At 37.3% G+C, this 16,289-nt stretch overlaps 1 long non-coding RNA gene across 2 annotated transcripts; it reads right to left on the bottom strand.

The window, feature by feature from the left end:
* Positions 1–1,139: 1,139 nt before the first annotated feature.
* On the bottom strand, positions 1,140–3,887 carry LOC113781489. Of its 2 annotated transcripts, XR_003469622.1 has the most exons (4): positions 3,675–3,887; positions 3,406–3,452; positions 2,106–2,183; positions 1,140–1,375 (listed from the first exon to the last, which is right to left on the bottom strand). It is a non-coding gene; the product is annotated as an uncharacterized LOC113781489 (long non-coding RNA). The 2 variants fall into 2 exon arrangements; XR_003469621.1 differs by lacking the exon at positions 3,406–3,452.
* Positions 3,888–16,289: the final 12,402 nt, after the last annotated feature.

Below are 16,289 nucleotides of genomic sequence, written 5' to 3'. Positions count from 1 at the left end.
CTTGTATTCATGATTTTGAATTTCATTTACATGATTTTCTTTTGATTTTCACAAGAAAAAGTTATAGACTTTTAAAACCCTAACCTAAAAGCTTGATAGTTTCTTGTTATGTGATCATTGATCATAGATTTTGAGTGTGGCCAGGAGGCAAACCTTGAACTTGACATCTCTAGACCTTAATTGATTGGTGAGTGTCTCCAATTATGCAGTCAAACTTGCTGTTTGAATACAATGCTCTCTTATTGTGATTGGATGGAAATTGATTTATCTGATTGGGCAAGGGTGTACTTTATCATACTTGCTCTAACTTGATTAGGCACTGTACACTGTTTACAAATGGATTGATGTATATGTCTATGACTTGATAACGGCCTAGGATCCGAAACCCCTCTTGGTGAGTTAGTTTAATCGAGTCGGCAAGGGTTTGGTCGAGGAGATTGGCATACCATAGATACTATCCACTGTTTACTGTTTCTCCACTATTTATTCTATGATCCATCAGATGTGGTCCACTGGATTCGATATATTCAAGTATTACCACCACTAATATCAATGGAGTTCGGGCCCGGTCGGGGGTTGATTGGTGAACGGAGATTAGATTTAAGTGGTGCTCTACTGGACTTGTTACTATACTTCTAGGGTTGATGGAGTGTCAACTGAACTTTGACAAGTTGCTGCCAAATTAGCTCGCAAGAGCGAACTGTATCCTTATACATGAAAGCGTTGATTGCCTAATTGACTTGTTACTTGAAGTGTTAATGCTTACTCTGATGAACTTTTACTCCCTTTAATTTGAGATTTCGAGTTCTATATAATTGCCAACTTGTTACTTGGTTTGCATGGTGTCTTGGAACCTCATTGGACAATAGCTCACCCCATTAGTTTGTTTTCCTTACAGGGGACGAGATCGAGGGTGTATGAATGGGGAAAAGCTGAAATATTGCTTAATTCTCTTGACTTTTGGCTTAGTTGTGACAGCCCCACCTCCCCCTAAGGCGAATCAAAGGGTTCAGCGGACCGCCTGCCCAACTCTCGCCGGGACTCACTACAGTTCTCAAATAAAATACATCACTCACATCCAATAACATAGGGTACAACCTCAAGAATAAATGAAATAACATTTTTCAAACTTAGAACGAGATAAGATACATTACAAATCTCAAGTAAGGGTATCATTCCCCGAATAAGACAAAAGTCCTCAGTTCTCAAATAATTACATCAAATACTTATCAAGTGAATCGAATTCAAATTATATATGAGATATCCCTTCAGGCACTAATAACTCAATACAAGCGCTTTCTTTGGCCTCGAGCCCTATGGGGAAAAATTATTTTTGGGGGTCACTAATTAAGCCTCAGAACTTCCACTTCCAAACCTGTTAAGGAAAACAAATTGGGGTGAGCTAACACTCAGTGAGGCCAAGGGAAAAACATGCAAGCATGCGAGCAAAGACACAATATAAAGCAATAACTCAAGTAACAAGTAACTGCGAAACATTAAGCAAGTAGGGAATTTGATCACAATAAAAGGATACGGGAGCTCTCAGGAGCTAATCCACGCGCGATCCAAGCTCAGGTAGTTGACCCTCCGTCAACTTTCACAGTTATCCATGTAGAACTCCACTTACTACCTCCAGCCACCATGACACCCTCTTGGATCCGTAACCAAACAAGCATGTAGGTGGTATCACTTAACAAGTATACCTAGCAAGACCCCTTATTTGGATCAAGCTATAACACTTCCCAAGGTTCACCAAGTTTCTCGACCAAGCCCTTGCCGGCTCGAGTTACAAGGCTAGCCAATGGGTTGGGGCGTCCCCCCCATTCACTTTTAGGTCGATGAGACAAAGTTCCAATCGACAAGATTTGGTCACAGCATTGAGACGGGATGAGCGGTACCTCCTACCCTAAAAGGGCATGATACATTCTGCCGCTCAATGCTCACGAAAAACACTTTCATTTGCATTCACATGTAACACGTATCACTTATCAAGCAAGCAATTTCATGAAAGAGAGGACAAGGGCGATAAAGTACGCCCTAGCCTCATTAACTAGCAAGTACAAGAATCATTTCATTTAAACACTTCACATGCACTTGATACTCACCAAGTATCAAAAGTCAAAGTTTGAGAAATTAGCTCTAAGACGCTTCGCCGGGAGTTCCCTCGAAGTCCTCTTGAGATCCTGAAAGTATGCAATAATGCATTGTATCTCAAATTCCAGGCCATACAGTATTCGTGTAAAGAAAAGAAATAGTCAATTTTGACTCCAAAATTCAAGTTTCCAAAGTATTTCAGTTCATAAGGAACCGACTTTCAAATGAGGTCTCAAGTGATAGGTGAACTCAAGTTCACCATGAAAATAGGTTTGAAATGCTCTAAGAGTTCTAAAAATGTAACCTAGGCCCTTAAAAGAACATTTAGGTCCAAATTGGAAATTTTCACTTTTCGAGTCATTCTTGGAAATATCAGTCCGGAAGTTCGGAAAGTCTAAAAATGGCAAATTTTACACCGTCAAAAACTTCATTCGAAGCATAACAACTTTGTAGAAGGTCACTTTCCAAGAATCAAATCAGAAACAAGTCAATTTCTCCAAGAAAGTTTACTATTCATTGAAGATAGGTCAAAACAGTCCAAGTTTTTCCAATAATTTTGGAATTTCGCTAAAAATCATGGAATCAAAACCAGCCTTTGAAATTTGATATGCATGTAAAGTACCAATCTAGGTTTCAAATGAAAAAAACGGAACTCGATTCCGATGTTCCTAGCTCAAGAAATAAAAAGTTGAAGTTCGCTAAAATTCCTGGACTGTTGGCCTTTCCAGAAATTTTCCAGATTTAATGTACTTCGCTAATTAGGCCGTATCTTACTCGATTCTCAGTGATATTGAAAACGGTTGGTGGTGTTAGAAACTAGGTTCAGAAGGATATATTTATGTAGAAGAAATCATTTCCAAAATCCAGACATAAGCGGTTCAAAATCAAGCAACAAAATGGATTTTCTGGACAGTCTCGGATGAACAGTAATAAACAGACAGCCAACTTTCAAAACTCGCCACGAATCGTTCGGGATGAACTAGAAAATGAGCTTGGTACTGTTTTAAAGCTTTAAGTGTCTACTTTCAAATGCCACAAACGGCACTCAATTTTCATCAACGAGCAAAACGTTATAGCTACACAAATGTTGCTGGTCAGAAAATTCTGGAGCTTGTTCCAGTTTTGCTTCTTTACTTGTAACTCAAAATTTAACTAACCATTTGGGTTGATTTTTGGTAGACAACCACAATACACATAGCACAACATATCTACACCAATTTGGAAGCTCAATTAACACCAGAAAATTTTCGAAATTACAGGGCAGCAACAAACAAGAAAGTCGGGCAGCAAGTCAGAAATTTCAGACAGTACCTTTTCCAAATTTCTAACTTTCTTCCAACTTCATTCCATCAATCATTCTATATACATGCAACATAGCACAATATCAGCAACCACAACATGTTAATTCATCACATCAGCCACCAATAAACATCCTCAAACCCTCGAGCATGTCATGGAATTGCAAGAACATAATTACTCAACCAATCAACCCAAATTCTACCATAGGTTGCAAACCCATGCTACCTTTGCTCCATTTGAGCTATAATTTTGCAAGATTGAAGTGTGGGTGAGTGAGTTACCTCAAGAACTTAGTTGGACAGCTTTAGGGCAGAAATCTTGACCGAAATTCCTCCAAGAAAACCGATGAACAGCCCCCTCTTCCAAGCTAGGATCAAAGCCCTCTAATGGATGATGAAATTTGGAAGTGGATTGAAGTAATTTTGTAAGGATTTTGGCTAGATTTTTCTTCCCTTTTCTTCTTCCTATTTTCGGCCAAACAGAGAGAGTGAAGAGAGGCGAGAGAGTGAAATTAGATTTTGTAATGAAAGTGGAGAGAATTGGTGACTTAATGGTTAAGTCTAAGTGTCAACTCATGCTAGGTCCGTTTAGGGTCTTCGCGTGTCCAATTTTCGCGCTCGTTTGCAACTTTTGTGCACTAAACCTCTGAGGTAATTTCCCTAGTACATTAATAGTACATTACTAGTAGTCTAATATCATGTTCTTAAAATCTCCAATTAATCAAATTAATGTGCCTGTCGGGGCCTTTTAGGCACGCGCGCGTATAAAGGTCAAACTTAAGGGTTTTCTCGTTTGAACTTGGAAATTCAACTTATTCGATTCTAAAACTCTAAAATATGATAATCCAAGTATATATATATAACAATAAAAAAATCACGATAAGCAATTCATCTTGAATAAATTTGGGCATTAAAATAATATGCGCGTAAAGAACCAATCGGTAAAATTTAATTTCGAGAAATTCATGTACTTTAGTATTTTTTTTTTTTGGGTAACTCGAGTACGAAATATTTTTAAAATGACCAATTTAACAATATTTTGAAATAATTAAATTATGGGTCCTCACATTAGTACTCTTCTAGTGTTTGTGAGGTAGTATGAGACTTTGATGGCAATGAATGTATATATATCTCAGTTGAAAGGTGACTATTGCTTTTGTTATTATGGTTCTTGCTACTGTTTTGGGTTTTGTAGGGAGTCCTGACAAGAGTTGGGTAGGCAGTCCACCAAATCCTTGGGTACGTTCTAGGCAGAGACAGGGTCATCATAGTATTAGTTTAGAGGATTTTTAAAGTATGCCTCTTTTCCTATTTCTCCATCTTACTGGTAAATACCAAAAATTCTAAGGTTTTCTTCCATCAAGAAAATCTTACGATAACTCATGATTGAATATAATATATCTGACTAATTAATTGATGTGATTGATTATTTGATATCAATTAACATAAGATATCAATGAATCATCATTAATAGGAGATACTAATCAATTATTACACAATCAATCATGTGGGTCACAATAGCATCAAAGGAACCAATTCTTACATTCTCCTACTTGATGCATATGGAATAATTAAATAACTTATGAGTTACTAGATATTTAAAATGGCTATAAGTCTTTAGTGTCACTCGACAAGCTCAACGGTTATGTAATAATTGTTTAGTTAGAAAATAATAATACATGAATCACGGCAGTTATACTCTCATATGGAACACTTCCATGTATTATAATGGACTGTACATTTTAACCAAGTACCACAATAACTTTTTGAATAACTTCATATAAGTTACTCAAGATCTAACTTTATGGACCACATGATCCTTACCTTATACATGAACAACAATGTGCAAAAAATCATATAAACACAAGTATCTCGAGTGTCTAAAATAACATCAATAATTTGAGAATAATAACAAAATGTTAAATGAGCTTGTGAGTCCCACATGAATTATTTGATCACTAACAACATCGCCGACAACTTTTTCTTGTTTAATCAATAATAATAACTCCTTACTATATACTCAATAGCTACCTTTTGCTTTTTAAATATTATCTTCAACTATTGACTGCCTTGCCTATCTTGACTCCTACTCTTTCATGTATATATGAAAGTGCATAATCAAGTCAAATATCTATAGTGATTAAAATACAATATTGACAAATTTTAAACCAAGCAATAGATGCCTGTGATATAATTTCATAAAATTCTTGGTGAATTTATTCATTCCAATGCATTGTGTGAACATTTTTTAGTTTCAATAAAGAAACTTTTGTTCACTTTTCATATGTTTCAGAAACTTATTATACTGGCAATATGAATCGACGAACTTTAACCAATTCACCAAATATATCATAATATATAACACTCAACAATTGAGATTTTCTTTTGAGTTATTCTTTTCTTTTTAAGGCAAATGTCATTCACTTACAATCAACATTGATCTTTATTGTTGTTTGACTTTGTGAGAACACGATTACTATTATTTGCATTTCTAATAAGAACAAGATTACTTTTATTAGCATTCCTACTTTCATGAAGGTTAAGTCTCTCTTATTTCCTAATCTCTTTATTCTTTCTAATACACATGGTTAAAATAAGTGATCAACCTTATATCTTTATGTGTATTATAAAAAGTTCGGATAGCTAAGAAATTCTTTATGAAAGAATCAAGAATGAAATGCTACAGAAATAACTCAATCTCAATTTAATAGGACTTTAATTGATGATACAACAAAATTTTCATCTTTAAAAAATGAGTTAAAATACACTTCAATATTTAGGTGTCACAAAAGAAAGCCTTTTGATGGTACTAGTTAAACTTGCAACAATGTCTTTATGACTTTTATGCATGGTTTAACTATAAATAATTAGGGTTTGAACCCTACTTTATCTGAATATAAGTCAACATAAGCAAAATATTAAATTGTTCCTAATTCTCATACTCAATCTCTATATTAGCAAATGTATTCAAATTATGAGAATGGTTTATTTGATCTCATAAAAATGCTAATTTAAAACTTGCACCCAAAACAAAAGAAAAATGAGCTTAAAAGACAAGTTAATAAGAACCATAAAAGCATTGGAATGAAAAAATAAATTAACAATTAATAATTATATCATAAAAATGATATAAAGTTTGTTCCTTGGTTTTGCATTAATCGTATGTCAATTCGAATAGTAAATTCAAACCTTCCTGTGAGTAAAGGTTGCAAAATATGTGTAGAATTTACTTTCCTTAATCATAAGACTAGTAATCTAAAACAATAAATTATAGAAATAATTTGTACCTAGGGATATAGAAATATCTCTTAATTTACTATCTAATTTACCATCTTATATCAATTAATCTCACCAAAATTATTACCTTCTTGTGGGATCGGATAACTATCTTAATAATTAATTACAACTTAATGTAGATGCTATTTTTTTAATTTCTTTAATCACTCCATAATATGTGAAAAAAATACAAAATTTCTTCAAACACCAATACACTTAAGATACTATGGCTACTTCTAAGTATATGGCTTCATAAGAAAACTTATAAAAAAATGTCAACTAGTCGATATGTTGACTAAAAATTCATAATTCCAATAACAAAACTGTATGTAACAAAAAGCTTTTCACATCAAATATTTGAGATGTCGTGGCACCTTCAAATATATAATGTAAAATTCAAATTCTCAGCATTGCATCTAATATTTTTTTTTAATCAAAAGCCAATGTTATTAAGTAGAAAACATGCGTACACTAGAAGGATCATAGTCACACATACCCAACCACCCTTCTCCGAAATGATGGAAACCCCAACTTATCCATTCGAATATCCCCCCTGACCAACTGCAGAAGATCGGAAAACCCATTAAACACCTGCCCTACAGTCAAGTCGGCACCAAAATTTGCCAGACGATCCGCCGGCGAATTCGCCTCCCTGTAACAGTACGAAATCGTTTGAAAATGTTGTTTAAACTGAAGCAAATCATCTACCTCCCTCTGCAATTGCCAAGGACAAGCACTAGCTCCTTAAACAATCCGAATCAGTGTAAGCGAATCTGCCTCCAAGTGTAACTCCATAAACCCTCAGGCAATACACAATTGAACGCCTAACAAGAGCGCGCGCAACTCAGCCTGAAGATTGGTTAGTGTACCCAAATGTTCCGAATAACCAAATACAAAATTCCCATGACAATCCTGCACCAGCCCACCCCCTCCACTCAAACCTGGGTTCCCCCGAGAATACCCATCTGAATTCAACTTCCACCCTCCCTGCGGCGACACCCATCTTACCGGTTGAATGTGCATCTTCCCTTGGCGGCTAACCACCTCACGAAGCAACCCTTCCCACGAAGCTTCTAACCATAGCATCCTCGGGAACCATGCCCGAAAGATTTTAGTTAGCAATTCGACGATTCGATTCACAGACTCCCTGACCCGCATCCTCTGTCCTTCAAACACCTCTTATTCCTTGCCTACCATAATTCCCAGCAAATCACCGACGGGAGAGTCCTATTCAGAAACTTTAGAAAAATGTTGTTCCCTCCCCTCAACCACCAAAACCACACCAGATGACACACCGTATGCACCCCCTCCAGTTCACCAGCCTGAATCTCAAAGTGACGCCAAACTAATCTTGCCCCTTCCCCTGAGCAAAATACATGTTCTAGATCCTCCTTCCGAGGCTCTTGGCAACACCAACATCGAGAAGGGCTACTAAGCCCAAATCTTCTTAGCTTGTTCATGCTAGGGAGCCTGCCCTGCAGCAGCCTCAGTATAAAGAAAGAGATTTTAATGGGAAGGCCTGGTTGCCAGACCGAGACAGAGAACCAAGATCTGTTGTTAACCTGGCGAGCTAGGGAATATGCCGATGACGTGGAGAAAATGTTAGAAGGTGTTAGAGCCCAAACCATTCGATCCGAACCCTGAAAGGATGGGGGAGCAGCTTCCAGTACGCGCCTAACCAACCTTGCGTCCAAATGTTGATTAAGCATGGCAACATTCCAGGCCCCCCACCTACAAAATCAGCCACCAAATGGTCATAGAAGATCTCCACCTTATTACCTAGCGCTGCAGACCCCAGCCAGTTGTCATGCCAAAAATTCATCAGTCCCTGCCATACAATCCAGCCGATGTTGTCCTCCCCTACCTGCTGCACTGCTACCATCCTCCTCCACGTGTGGGAACTCCACTGATTCTCCTCAGCCAGACACGGATGCAATCCCGCACATTATTTCCTTGACATGAAGTCCACCCAGAGCGACTGCTGCTGTCGAAATTTTCACCAGAGCTTAACCGAGAACGAGGCATAAACTCCCTTCAAACCCCGCAGACCAATACCCCCCTCTTCTCGCGTTCTACACAGATCCTCCCACTGAATCCAGTGGAAATGAGTACCAATGTCTGATAACCCCTACAAGAAATCCGCAAATAACTTCTCCAAGGCCACGAGAACCCCATGTGGAGGAGAAGAAGCCGCGAGCAAATGTATCGGCATTGAAGATAACACACTTTTAATCAACACCACTCTGCCTCCAACAGATAAAAGCCGATTTTTCCAAGATAGAATACGAGCCGCTGCTGCATTATATAGATCCACAAAGTAAACCTTCTTCCTCCTTCCTACATACAAAGCACATCTGAGATACCGCACCAGAAAAGCTCACTTCTGGAAACCAAGAATCTGACCAATCGCTGCAGCCTTTTGTGGCAGAAACTTTGGGTGAGTCAAAAAACAACTTTTTTGGGAGTTTATCCGCTGTCCCGATGCCACACTGTACTCATCCAGGACCCTTTTAATCCGATTTAGAGAGGATCTCCCTCCATTGGAGAAGATGATCATGTCATCGGCGTATGCCAGGTGCGTTATGACAGGACACCGAGGAGGGACTTTAACAGGGGTGAATCGCTGCTGTGTGACCAAAGCATTCATCGCTTTGGATAACACCTCTGCTCCAAGAATGAATAAAGTTGGCAAAATGGGATCCCCCTGTCGGAGACCCCGAGGCGACTTGAAAAAGCCTTGTGGAGCACTATTCACCAATACCGAGAACCAGACATTAAAAACGAGGCGCCATATCATGTCTATCCAGGTCTCGCAAAACCCAAAGTGGCGAAGCACTTGCAAAAGAAAAGGCCATGAGGCTCGATCATATGCTTTCATTATGTTTAATTTAATCACCACATTCCCACCTCGATTAGACTTCCTGATACCAGTTAACAACTCTTGAGCCAGCGAAAAGTTATCCGCAATCTGACTCCCTTTCACAAACCCACTTTGCTATGGAGATATGAGTCGGGGCAGTACCTTAGCCAACCTCTCCGATAGCAACTTTGAAATGATTTTGTTAGTGAAATTGCAGAGACTGATAGGCCAAAACTGAGTGAAGTCCTGAGGGTTATCCACCTTAGGCAACAGCACAATCGAGGTAGCCGTAATACTCCTAGAGAGCTCCGCCCCTCAGAAAAAGCTCTCAACCGCCCTGTACACCTCTGTGGCTATCACCTCCCATGCGAAGGTGAAGAAAATCCTTGTGAATCCATCCGGGCTCGCTGCACTCTCCTTATCGAGTGTAAAAACTATGCCCTTAACTTCTTCAATCGACAGGATCTCTGTCAACAACGAGTTGTCCCGGGTCGTGACTAATTTCGAAATGATCTTCAAAATGTCATGGGGCGGTGATCCACCATCTGCCGTGAAAAGCTCCTGGAAAAAGCTTATGGCAGCCTCACCTATCTGTGACTCCTCCTCGATCCACTCCCCGTCTGTCTTCCTCACCCGATGAATCACTACCCACCGCCTCCTTCCTACAACCAATGAGTGAAAGAATTTAGAGTTTCTGTCCCCATCCCGAAGCCAATTCACTCGTGCTTTCTGCCTCCAAAAACCTTCCTCAATTGTAAGGGCATGTCGCAGTAGAAAAAATTTATGTTGACTGAATTTCATTGAATTTTCTTTCCTTTATTTAATATAATCACTTAATTTTATATGATTAAAGTTCTTCACATAGTATATTTGAGATGCTGTGACTATTTCGAAATACACAATGCAAGAAAATTTCTAATGGAAATTCACAGAAATTAACTAGTCAATTTGTTGACTAAAAATTCTTGATTTTAATCATTGAATTATATGTGATCAAAATTGTAATATAACGATATCTAAGATGTTGTGGCAACTCTCAAATATAAAGGAAATTCTATGAAATTCAAGTTCAGTCAATCATACTAATGTTGACACCGTATAATTAAATCATAATATGAGATGAATGAATATAAGTGTAGTGCACAAATGTACTACATAATTCAAAATAATAACAGGAACATAAAAGTAAAATTGATATTGAAATCAATCCATAACTAATGTAAAATCATGCCTTGAGATATTTATCTCATAATAAGGCAATAGAGATTCAATATGCATGCAGATATATTCATTTATAGTCAACCAATCATTTTGTGATACCCCAACTTTTAGGATACTATTGTTGTTTAGTCTCAAAGAGAATATTACGGTTTCTTTATTTTATTGTTTTGTTTTACAGACTAGAAACCCTAAATTCTAGAAATAAAGTCTAATCAAAACCCTAGTTTCATTTGTGACTGACCGTTTTCTCAAATTTCTCATATTTCAACCGAAACCCTAAATTCAATTTATGGAATTGTAAAATCCCTCACGTTTTCTTAAAAATGCCCTTTTAATTGGAAATTATGATTTTATAATAGCCCTACCACCCAATCACCCCACAATAAGTGCAAATGAACATGAAAGTAAAGGTTTTCACTTTTCGTTTTCAAGTTGGAGCAAGTTAGGGTTTTCACGTTTTTTCGTAGGGTGATTTTTCGGTACGGAGTGAGGATCAAATTTGGTAGGTACGAGTGACTTTTGGATGAGGAAATATTATATGATTTGAAGTGATAATAATAAGTTAGTGATTAGAAGGTAAAAACCCTAGTATACGTGATTTAAGAAAAAACGGCTCGAACCGACGGGTATCGATCACTACCGATTGAACCCACCACTTGACCACCACTTTCTTACTACCACATATCCTTGATATTTTTGCAAAATATCCCCCCCCATCCTCAGCCATGTGGCCGAAAATTATGGCAAAAAATGCAAGGAAAGAAAAAAAAATTTTGGATGGCTTTGGTGGTGACAAGTGTCACTCACCTATGGTCACTTGACCAACCTCTTGTCTTGCCTTCTTATCCCTTAATTGAGCTCATTTTCCCTCATTTCTTTCTGTTTTTGGCCGAGAGCAAGAGGAGCAAGAGAGTGAAGAGAGTTTTCCATCTTCTACCTTGAATTCCACCATTTGAGTGCAACCAAGAAAAACTAAACCGATCAATCACTAGTTGGAAGCTTGGGAAGCCTAAGGAACCAAGAATATCAAGGAGAGGTGAAGGATCATCCTAGCAAGGTCTTGTCTTGAGGTATGATGGCTGATCAACCATTTCTTCTCCATTAATCATGATTAAGTTGGGTATTAATGTTAGTATAGTGCTTGTGATGCTTGTTTCAAAGAGTTTTGATGATTGGATGGATGACCTTTGAGTTAGGGTTTCTTGTGGGTTAGGTGTTGTATGATGCATATATGTGGTATATGATCTTGTAAAGGTAATAGTAGTGGTAGTTTCAAGGTGAAAATATGAATTATAGCTTGAAATAACAAAAATTCCAGATTTCTGGAAATCTTAGCTTCAGTTCTGTCCGGGCATAGAGGCCGAACTAGGCTTAGCACAAAACATGAAAGTTGTATAGAATGATATTTTATTGTTTCTACAAAATTTCAGCCCAATCGGAGCAACGTATCCTATGAAAAGACCAAAATACCCTCACTGCCCTAGGATGCATCCAGTGATCCGTTTTGGACAGTTCATCCACTTGACCGTGTCTATTCACTATGATCCGTGCTGATTTAGCCATTTGCCAAAACATGAAAGTTTTAGTAAGTTGTCTTAGCTTTTTAACGCCTCCAAGAACGTCTTAAACGGACTTTGGTAGCTTGAGATATGACCATTTGAAGGTAGTACGGTTAATTAGCCGATTAGTTGGAATTTAGTTCTGCTGGATTGGTTCCTTTACTTGAAAGTTGACGGAGTGTCAACTATTACGTGATCAAGCTCCTGATGATGAAATGGGAAGTTGGCTCCTGAGAGCCATCTGTATCCTTATGCTTTGGAATGATTATTGTTTATTAGAGTATTGTTTCTTCTGAAAACTTTTATACTCGCTCATTTTGAGACTGCTACTAGAAGTGTTATTGCTCACTTTTATGAACTCTTCATGCTCGTTACTTTGCTATATCGAAAACTTGTTCTTATAAATAATGGTCAATTTGCTATTTGGAACCTCACTGGGTTTTTAGCTCATTCCACGTCATTTGTTTTCCTTACAGGGGTACGAGCGAGGCGTGAGATATGTAAAGACTAGCGTAGCCTAGTTGTTTTGACTTTTGACTTGTACTCACGCTATCACTCGATTAGGATGATTGTACTTGGATTGTATACACTTTGAACCTGTTTGGGTATATAGAGACTTTGTATATTGATTGTGCATCGATGTAAATTATAAGTTTGAATTGTGTCGTTATTTATGGTCTATGGATGTATGCACGTGATACGAGTGAGTGAGTCCTGGCGAGAGTTGGGCAGACGGTCCTCCGAACCCTTTGGTACGCCTTAGGGGGAGGTGGGGTCGTCACACATTTTATATAGATTAATATAATAAAAATCTTTTAATTGCTAAATGACATTAGTGGATTACAAATTTTTTCAAATGTATGATTGTTTGATTACTGTAACATGTTAGAGTCTTGATATTATGTCGCAAATCTAATTTGCATATGCATTAATGCAACATATCAATACAACCAGAACATGACTTGACATGCAAAATGAATAAGAAATATAAATGATATAAATGTTTCGCCAACTTACAAGTCATACCAGATTATTCAAGGAAATTTGGATGAATTGTATAGCCAAATAAGGTATCATATGAATGATACATATGTATGGGATTAGTCAATAATTCTCAATTATTGAGAAAATGGATTCGATTTCTATATTATTAGATTGATACGAATCTCTGAACCTTTTATTAGAATGCCAATAAGTCATGAAATTATAAGCTGAAAAACATGACTCAAGGTTGGGTCTGATACCACATGTTAAACTAATAATGTACATATGAATGTACTACGTAGCGAAAATGTAAATAGATTTACTTCCAACCATTGTCATCAAATACAAGTTAATGCCTCCTTGTCTCATTGATTCCTTCTTGCCTATTCTAACAAAACAAAATATGTAGAAGAAGAATTTAGAATAAGGAACTTCTAGCCTATGCCAAACTAGAGAGACTGTATTGTAGATTGAGTATCGCAGGCTATTTATAGGTTATGTTAGGGACCTTTACCAGTAAATACTAAAATTCCTAGGGTTCCTTCCATCAAGAAAATCTTATCATAATTCATAACTGAATATAATGTATCTGACTAATTGATTGATGTGATTGATTATTTTATATCAATTAACAGAAGATATTAATCAACCATCATCAATAGGAGATAGTAATCAATTATTGACAAAATATTAATTAATTAATTAGGATGTCAATCATGTGGGTAGTAACAAGCTCTAAAAGAGGCAAGTCTTACAATGTACAAGTTTGAATTTTTATAACTCTAATATTTGCCCAATATGTTATTGCAAATCTAATGAATATTACATTTTATATTTTGAATAAGGTATCTCTTTGTGTTTTTTTTTTCACGGCAAACCTCATACGCGAGGGGGGGATGCCAACCCCAATTTATTTCATGGTCATAACATTACAAATGAATCCTTGCACATACAAAATCTAATGAGTTATTGTGTGAAAATTAGGGTACCTTAGTCTACGAGTCTATCCTCACCGCGCATCATCGTAGGAAGCATCGCAAAAGTATCAAAAATACAGGTCTCTTGTAGCTCAACCCCTGTATTAGCAAGTCTATCAGCTGGCTTATTAGCCTCTCTGAAGCAGTTTGATTCAACTCGAACAAGATGCTTGAGCCTCAGCAACTCCTCCAACTCCCCTTGCAGCTCCCATGGACATGCACAAATCCCCTGAATCATGTTAGCTAGAATCTGCGAGTCCGTCTCCACATGCAAATCATGATAACCCCGCAACATACACTGCCTGTGAGGACTCATGTTTTTATTCATAATTTAGTTTATTTTATAATTATTTTCCCTAGTGTTATTTAATTTTACTATTTTTCCATGAATTTTCCTTGAATTTCGCTTTATCGCGTTCGCGTCAAAAGTTTCTCGTAAGTCGCGCTGGTATGACTAATTGGAGATTCGAGGATTTGGTACTAGACTAGTAAGTATGAGTAATTGTAGTGTTAGAGGGAGTACCTTGGAGGATTAGTGTATAAGTGTAGCAAACAAGAGAGAAAGTGGTAGTGCATGACACTATTGAAAATTGACTTTTGCACAAAACTTAATGGTTAATTTTCCTTCATTCTTCCTCCACAAGAATCAAAACACAAAACCCTCCCTTTTCTCTTCCTCCTTGGCCGAACCCCCCCTCCTTCATTTCCCCTCAAAAATTTCAGCTTTGTCTTCATTCTTGCTCCCCAAGTTCTTCTTACTCTTCCATCCAAAATCATCAACAGAACTTGCAACTCCTTGCTAGCTTAACTTGGAACTTGAGGACATCTTGGAGAGAAAAGAGGGCCAGCTATTTGGGGCTGTTTTAGGGAGTTTCTCACACCAAAAATCTAGGGTTTCCTCTTGCGTTTGGAAGGTATAAACATCTCTCACCAAAACTCTTTCATTCTTGTTTCATTTCTTGGCTTTGAAGCTTGTAGCTTCCCTCTTGTTGTTGTTGGTCGAATTTGGTTGGTTGAAGTGAGCTCTATGAACTCCCACCTTGGTTATATAAGGGCTGCCATGATGTTTATGTGTGTGTGTTAATGTGTTTGTGATAAGTTTTAAGGGTAGAAACTAGAAGAGGAAAAAGAAAGAGAGAAACCGAGAGGAGAGGAAGAAGTGCTGGCCGAAATTTGAGTTTTTGTAACTCTGTTTTGATGCCATATTTTCATGAATTTCTTCCCCCATTTGAGAGCTGATATGTTGAGCTTTAAGTGGACAAATTTCTAGCCAAAAACTCTTTCATTTGGTGCTTCAAAATTTCATGAAAAGATTGGCCAAAATCTGGAAATTTTCCTTTCCCCTGCTGACCGAATGGTCAAGTCTGTTTTGGGGTGTTTTATTTCAAAAATTGTTCTGTTATTTAACCATCAATTACTCAATAAATGTTTCTGGAATCTTGGTTTAAAAATGGGGCGAATTAGGGCTGATTTCGTTGGACAGAACTTTTGGAAAAGAAAGAATGATAGGATTGGCAGATTTGCTTCGAAGAATTTCACAAACTTTGGTTGTTTTGTTAACTGCCTTTCCATGTGTGTTTTGCCTAAATTTTAGTAGAGAGGTATTCCATATATGGAAGTTTAAGTGTACAAAATTTGGCATAATTTCAATACCATTTCGATGCCCAAATGATGCCCCAAAGATTGCTCTTCAAAACTAGGAAACTGTATCTTGTGACTCAATTTCGTCTCACTTGTGAAAGGAGTTTGGAAATGATGTCTTCTGATGATTTGAAACATTTTGAATCTAGTTTCTAACACCATAAACCATTCTCAATTTGGACTTGTGTAGAGTTAGATATGGTCTGATTTCAAAACTGTGTCAAAGCTGGAAACTGGAAAATTGTTGAATAGGCTGTGAAATCCAGCAATCTTTAAACTGTTGTATCTTGTTGTTCAAAAATCCAAATTTAGTTCCGCTTATTGTGTTTTAAACTTTGCTTGAAACTCTTGCTGTGTTACAAATTTCAGAGGCTGATTC

This window comes from Coffea eugenioides, chromosome 8 (assembly GCF_003713205.1).
Source record: "Coffea eugenioides isolate CCC68of chromosome 8, Ceug_1.0, whole genome shotgun sequence".
NCBI classification, from domain to species: Eukaryota; Viridiplantae; Streptophyta; class Magnoliopsida; order Gentianales; family Rubiaceae; genus Coffea; species Coffea eugenioides.
Note: the sequence above shows the minus strand (reverse complement) of the source record. Positions and strands in the feature narration are given on the sequence as shown.